Below are 7056 nucleotides of genomic sequence, written 5' to 3'. Positions count from 1 at the left end.
TTTTTTCTTTTTTTTGAGATGGAGATTCGCTCTTGTTGCCCAGGCTGGAGTGCAATGGTGCAATCTTGGCTCACTGCAACCTCCGCCTCCCGGGTTCAAGTGATTCTCCTGCCTCCGCCTCCCTAGTAGCTGGGATTACAGGCATGTGCCACCATGCCCGGCTAATTTTGTATTTTTAGTAGAGATGGGGTTTCTCCATGTTGGTCAGGCTGGTCTCGAACTCCCGACCTCAGATGATCCGCCCACCTCGGCCTCCCAAAGTTCTGGGATTACAGGCATGAGCCACTGGACCCGGCAAGACACCAGATTTCTAGGGTGTGAGATTCAGAGCCCAGTGAGTCTTCCCAAGGTTTGCAGAGGCCTATCTTTCGCATTTCTAATCTTTAGATTATAGTGGGGTTGCAGTATTACTAATAGAATTAGGGTTCAGTGGGTGTCCAAACAGCCAGTCCATGGAAGCTGAGGAATCTGAGCCCAGAGGGAAACTTCAGGACACACAGCAATCAATCCTGGAATGTCTCTGAGTTTCAGGACAGTTTTGGAGGTCATTAGGGAGGTAGCAGTGGGCTGATCTGATAACAGATGCCACCTTGCTGACTGTTCTTCCAGTATGAAAATGACTTGGGAGCACAACGGAGGCTCCTTTTGAAGGCTGGTCCATGAAGCAGAAGCCTCTGTTCTTTTTTCTTTTTCAGAGACAGGGTCTTGCTCTGTCACCCAGGTTGACAGTGCAGTGGTATGATCACAGCTCACTGAAGCCTTGAACTCCGCAGCTCACGTGATCTTTCTGCCTCAGCCTCCTGAGTAGCTGGGACTACAGACATGCACCACCACACTCAGCTAATTTCTTATTTAAGAAAAATTGTTTAGAGACAAGTCTTACTCTCCTGCCCAGTCTGGTCTTGAACTCCCACCCTCAAGCGATTCTCCCACCTCAGCTTCCTGAGTATCTGGGATTACAAACGCAAGCCACCACGCCCAGCCTTGTTCATTTTTTATGTGTTGCACAGTGTATTATTCCTTTTTACACTACTGATAAAAACATACCTGAGACTGGGAAGAAAAGGGGGTTTAATTTGACTTTCAGTTTCACATGGCTGGGTTGGTCTCATAATCATGGCGGAGGGCGAAGGGCACTTCTTACATGGCAGCAGCAAGAGAGAACGAGGAAGAAGCAAATGCGGAAACCGCTGATCAAACCATCAGATCTCGTGAGACTTATTCACTATCATGAGAACAGCACAGAAAAGACAAGCCTCCATGATACAATTACCTCCCCCTACCTGGGTCTCTCCCACAACACATGGGAATTCTGGGAGGTACAGTTGAAGTTGAGATTTGAATGGGGACACAGCCAAGTCATATCACACAGTTTGGGTGAAGGATGCTTAATAAGGGAGGGTGCGACATGCAAAAACTGTGACATCTGGCTGCCATCAGCTCCTCTGCCAGCGCCCCAGCGTGGGAATTAGTGTAGTGCCAGACAGTCCTGAGTTCAAGTCAGTCCTAACCTTGCAGTTGTTTGTGAGACTTATACCACTTAATTTCACAGAGTGCCCAATTCCTTGCTGTTTGAATGGGGACAGTCAAGCTTATGGGTAGTTGTGGGTGTCAAATGAATGTACATATGAGGTCTGGCATCACAATGAGTATTTTAATGGATTTTATCCAGATGCCTCCAGATGCTGTTGGATAAAAGGTTGCAGCTAACAACTGACCTTGATTTTTCTGGCTACTTGGGGGGCAGTGCTACCCTTCAGTTTGGAGGCTCCCCTTAGTGTCACCATGGTGGACAGTGGGGTCAGCCCATCCATAATTACATTCAGAAAACCAGAGGCAGCAGTACCTGAGGGCCTCCAACTTGACCTTTCCTACTCCTGCTTCTACTAAGCTCTGCCTATGAGGCTTCTCAACCACCTCTCAACACCAAACTATGAGAAAAAGGGCGCCTGCCTAGAAGTGGACATAACTTGAGTTTCTTTTTTTTTTTTTTGTGAGACAGGATCTTGCTCTGTTGCCCAGGCTGGAATGCCGTGGCATTATCACAACTTGCCGCAGCCTCCATCTCCCAGGCTCAAATGATCTTCCCATCTCATTCACCTCAGTAGCTGAGACAACAGGTGTGTACCACCACACCCAACTAATTTTTCCTTTTTTGTAAAGACAGAGTCTCACCATGTTGCCCGGGCTTTTCTCAAACTGCTAAACTCAAACTGCTAAGCTCCTGCTTCAGCCTCCCAAAGTGCTGGGGTTACAGGCGTGAGCCACTGGCCCACTGCACCTAGCACAACCTGGGTTTTCATTCACTGCCACAATAGAACTTGGCACTGAACACTTCTATTGCCTCTCTTGGTTTCAAAATTCCAGAAGAAGGGAAGATTTTAAAATATTTAATAGTGTTATTTTTATTTTAGAAGTAATGCAGATTCATTTAAAAAAGAAAAACCCACCACGAATAGTATAGAATGCTGAAATTGAGTCACTTGACTTCTCCTGGCCTCAGTTTCCTAATCTATAAATGGAAGATAATAGCAATACCTTCCTCTTAGGGTTATTATGTAGATTAAATGGAGGGTAGGAAAGGCACTGGGTGCAATGCCTGGCACAAAACAAACATCTGATATATGTTAGCGATTACCATTATAGCGATTGTATATCCAGAGATGACTTAGAGTCTCTTTCCAAAAATAAGCCATGTTTACAAGAAATACATTTGCACAGAACACTCATACACAGAGAGATGTTATACTTAATGTTCTGCAACTTGCCGTTTTCACTTAACAATAATCTTGAGCATGTTAATGCCTATTAATTCCCCACACTCTTAAAATAATTGGGCAGTATTTTGTTGAATGGATATACCGTAATTTATATGACCAAAGGGGAACATTTAAAATACATAATTACATATTTGCTCAGAGGTTTTATAGTTGAAAATACAGGCAAACAACCATTTGAATAACTCAAACACATTTTCAAAATTTACAAATGTTACGAACTGGACCCACGTTATGTACAAACAGCACTGCTGAGAGACAGACTGGAACCTCAAATCAAAAGCACTGTGGGCCAAAATGGACAAAATCTAATGGGGCAGGTTAAAAGCAGTATAAGTTACTATACTTATTCCAGATTCATTTGGAACAGAATGGAACATTAAAGGAGGTGTAATAGTTGTTTGTTCAAGCTCTTAACTACAATATAAAGGGACCAGTGATTTTACTATTATATTTTCCAACTGGCTTCCCAGCACCTCGAATTCAATCAGTGTCCTGCTGCGCAGAGGTATTTTGAAATGTGCCAAGTTTTAATTGAAGTGGAAGTGCATGAAAGCAGAGTTAATACCAGGAGCAACAGGGAGTCGAATTTATGGAGGTAAACTGTTGCTAGCTCTGCATTTCCACTCCTTTTGGCTGCTGGGGTCAGTTGAAATTGTGACTGCAGACCGGATGGTTGGGAGCTGAGCCGCACTGGGTCACAGGTACAGCTATGGTAATTCTGCTGGGCTTTGGGTTTTCACAAAGAGGCATGCTACAGGGTCCAGCGGCCCAGGCCGAATAGCACCTGGCATGCCTTTCACCAGTTACTATGATGCCTACTGGATGCACCAGGTACTGTGCTGGGACCTAGAGGTACAATGGACAACAGGAGACTGGTGAAGCTTAGATTTTAGTTGGGGAGACTGACACAAACAAGCAAGCAAACAAAATAGATAGAGCTTATATATGAGTCCATTTTCACACTGCTATGAAGACACTACCTGCGACTGGGTAATTTACAAACAAGAGTTTAACTGACTCACAGTTCCGCATGGCTGGGGAAGCTTACAATCATGGCAGATTGTAATGATTGATCCTCCCATCTCATTCACCTCAGTAGCTGGGACAACAGGTGTGTACCACCAAGCCCAACTAATTTTTATTTTTTGTAAAGACAGAGTCTCACCATGTTGCCCGGGCTTGTCTCAAACTGCTGAACTCAAGTGAAGCTCCTGCCTCAGCCTCCCAAAGCGCTGGGGTTACAGGAGTGAGCCACTGGCCCACTGCAGCACTTCACATGTGCTGAAGGGAAAGCAGACACATCTTACTATGGCAAAGCAAGAGAAAGAGAGAGCTCAGGGGAAAATGTCACTTTTTTTTTTTTTTTGAGACGGAGTTTCGTTCTTGTTGCCCAGGCTGGAGTGCAACAGCACGATCTTGGCTCACCGTAACCTCCGCCTCCGAGGTTCAAGCGATTCTCCTGCTTCAGCCTCCCCAGCAGCTGGGATTACAGGCATGCACCACCACGCCCAGCTAATTGGGAAACTGCCACTTTTAAAACCATCAGATCTCATGAGAAGTCCCTCACTATCATGAGAACAGCAAGGAGGAAACTGCCCCCATGATCCAATCACCTCCCACCAGGTTCCTCCCTTGACTTGTGAGAATGACAGTTCGAGATGAGATTTGGGTGGGGACACAGAGCCAACCCATCTCATTTTATAATTAGCACTGTGAAAGAAATAACCAGTGATGAAATAGAGAGTAACAAGGGGAATAAGGGGAATCCACTTTCCATAGGAAATGAGGAAGGTGACCCCTGAGCAGTGATTTGATAGATGAGAACAGCCCAGCTCTGGGAAAGGAAAGTAGAAAGAGCAAGGGCAAAGGCTTTCGGGTGGGAAAGAGCTTTGTATATTTGATGAACTGGGGGAAAAAAAACCCGGGAGGCTACATCAGAGTGGGGAAAAGGAGAAGAAACTAAGGCAATAGGCCATATCCTGCAGGGTTGTATAGACCACAGCAAGGAGTTTGGATTTCATTCTGAATGCTATGGGAGGCCACAGAAGACATTAAGAAAACAGTGGCATAGGCTGATTTCTATCTTTTCAAAAGGATCACTTGACTGCTGTGTGGAGAATGCATTGAAAGGAGGTAGACCAATGGAGAAGACTGCAGTTTCCCTTGCAAAAGATGATGCTGGTGGAGGCAGAGGCTGCAGCAGCAGATGTATAGCTGTTATCAGTCGCCTCCGGCAGGCCAGAGCCTTCAATAGGCTTCTCCGGTAGGCTCCAGAACACAAAGGTTCTCCAGGGGTTCCCAACTAACTCACTCCCCAGTGATCTCTCAGGCAACTGCCCGGTGCAGAGGCAGATGTCTGGTGCAATAGGGGTTATGGGACATATTAAGACAGACACCTGTCTCACTGGAGAGACCAAACATCCCCACGTGAGGAATTAAATTATAAAATGCCAGGCCTCCGGCATTGGTGACCAAGAGCACTAGAGTTAGAGGAAGCAGAGATGACTTATCATCACCGCCGACACCTGTCTTTGGAACCCTTGGCAAAACTATGAACTCTGTATAATCACCTGGTATAGGAAAGGTCTATACCACCTTTCTTTTCCCCAGCCAGGAATACAGACCAATGCCATCTCCTACACTGAATATACCCAGACCCCTTTGGCAGCTTTAGCTACACCCAACACACATCTGTTTCTGTTTGTTTGTTTTGAGACAGAGCCTGGCTCTGTCGCCCAGGCTGGAGTGCAGTGGCACAGTCTCTGCTCACTGCAACCTCTACCTCCCAGGTTCAAGCAATCCCCCTGCCTCAGCCTCCCGAGTAGCTGGGATTACAGGCGCCCCCCACCTGTAATCCCAGCTACCATGCCTAGCTGATTTTTATATTTTTAGTAGAGGCGGGGTTCCATCATGTTGGCCAGGCTCAAGACCACCAGGCTGGTCTGGAACTCCTGACCTCAAGTGATCTGCCTGTCTCGGCCTCCCAAACTTCTGGGATGACAGCCGTGAGCCACCGTGTCTGGCCTACACCTGCTTTTTAAAGAGGTGCTAAAACCCAAATGGATTTTTTTGTTTTTTTAAGACGGAATCTCCCTCTGTCGCCCAGGCTGGAGTGCAGTGGCATGATCTCTGCTCACCACAACCTCCACCTCCCAGGTTCAAGCGATTCTCCCACCTCAGCCTCCAGAGTAGCTGGGATTACAGACATGTGCCACCACACCCAGTCCCAAATGGATTTTTAATGTTTGGCCTATGCTAAAATAGATATTTAAGGTCCAGCTCTCCCTGGTGATTTTTGCCAGCAACCCTCTGATGCAGGTGAACAGAATGCCTACATCACAGGCTCGGGACTAAACAAGTGCTATGTAAATTCAGAGAAGGCAAACCCCTGGGCAAAGCACCTTGGAGAGGCAGGCCTGGGGCTGAGCTTTGACATGTGTTTTAGAAGCTGGATTTGAGGATGCAGGGCATCCAACACATGAAAAAAAAACCACACACACATACACTCAGGAGTGTTCAGAAAACAGTACTGGATTAATCTGGATGGAGTCAGAAGCTTATGTCTTTCACAAGGGGAAAAGGGGTAGAGCTGTGGTACCAAAAAAATAAAAAATCACCCGGGCGCAGTGGCTCATGCCTGTAATCCCAGCACTTTGGGAGGCCAAGGCAGGTGGATCATGAGGTCAGGAGATCGAGACCATCCTGGCTAACACAGTGAAACCCCATCTCTACTAAAAATACAAAAAATTAGCTGGGCGTAGTGGTGGGCACCTGTAATCCCAGCTACCTGGGAGGTTGAGGCAGGAGAATGGCATGAACCTGGGAGGCAGAGCTTGCAGTGAGCCGAGATCATGCCACTGCACTCTAGCCCGGGTGACAGAGCAATAGCAATACTCTGTCTCAAAATAAATAAATAAATAAATAAATAAATAAATAAATAAATAAATAAATGCCAGTGTGATTATTTGAAATATAGGTGGTTGGGGGCACCAGGTACAATGGCTTGCACCTATAATCTCAGTACTTTGGGACGCTGAGATGGGAGAATCACTTTAGCCCAGAAGTTCAAGATCAGCCTCAGCAACATAGCAAGACCCTGTCTCTACAAAGAATTTTTTCAAATTAGCCAAGCATAGTGGCATGTGCCTGTAATCCCAGCTACTTGGGGGGCTGAGGTAAGAGGATTGACTGAGACTGCAGTGAGCTATGATTACGTCCCTGCACTCCAGCCTGGGGAACAGAGTAGGACCTGTCTCAAAAAAAAAAAAAAAAAAAA

The sequence above is a fragment of the Rhinopithecus bieti genome, unplaced genomic scaffold, assembly GCF_001698545.2.
Source record: "Rhinopithecus bieti isolate Rb0 unplaced genomic scaffold, ASM169854v2 scaffold_33066, whole genome shotgun sequence".
Lineage (NCBI taxonomy): Eukaryota > Metazoa > Chordata > Mammalia > Primates > Cercopithecidae > Rhinopithecus > Rhinopithecus bieti.
This window is presented reverse-complemented; position numbering follows the sequence as displayed.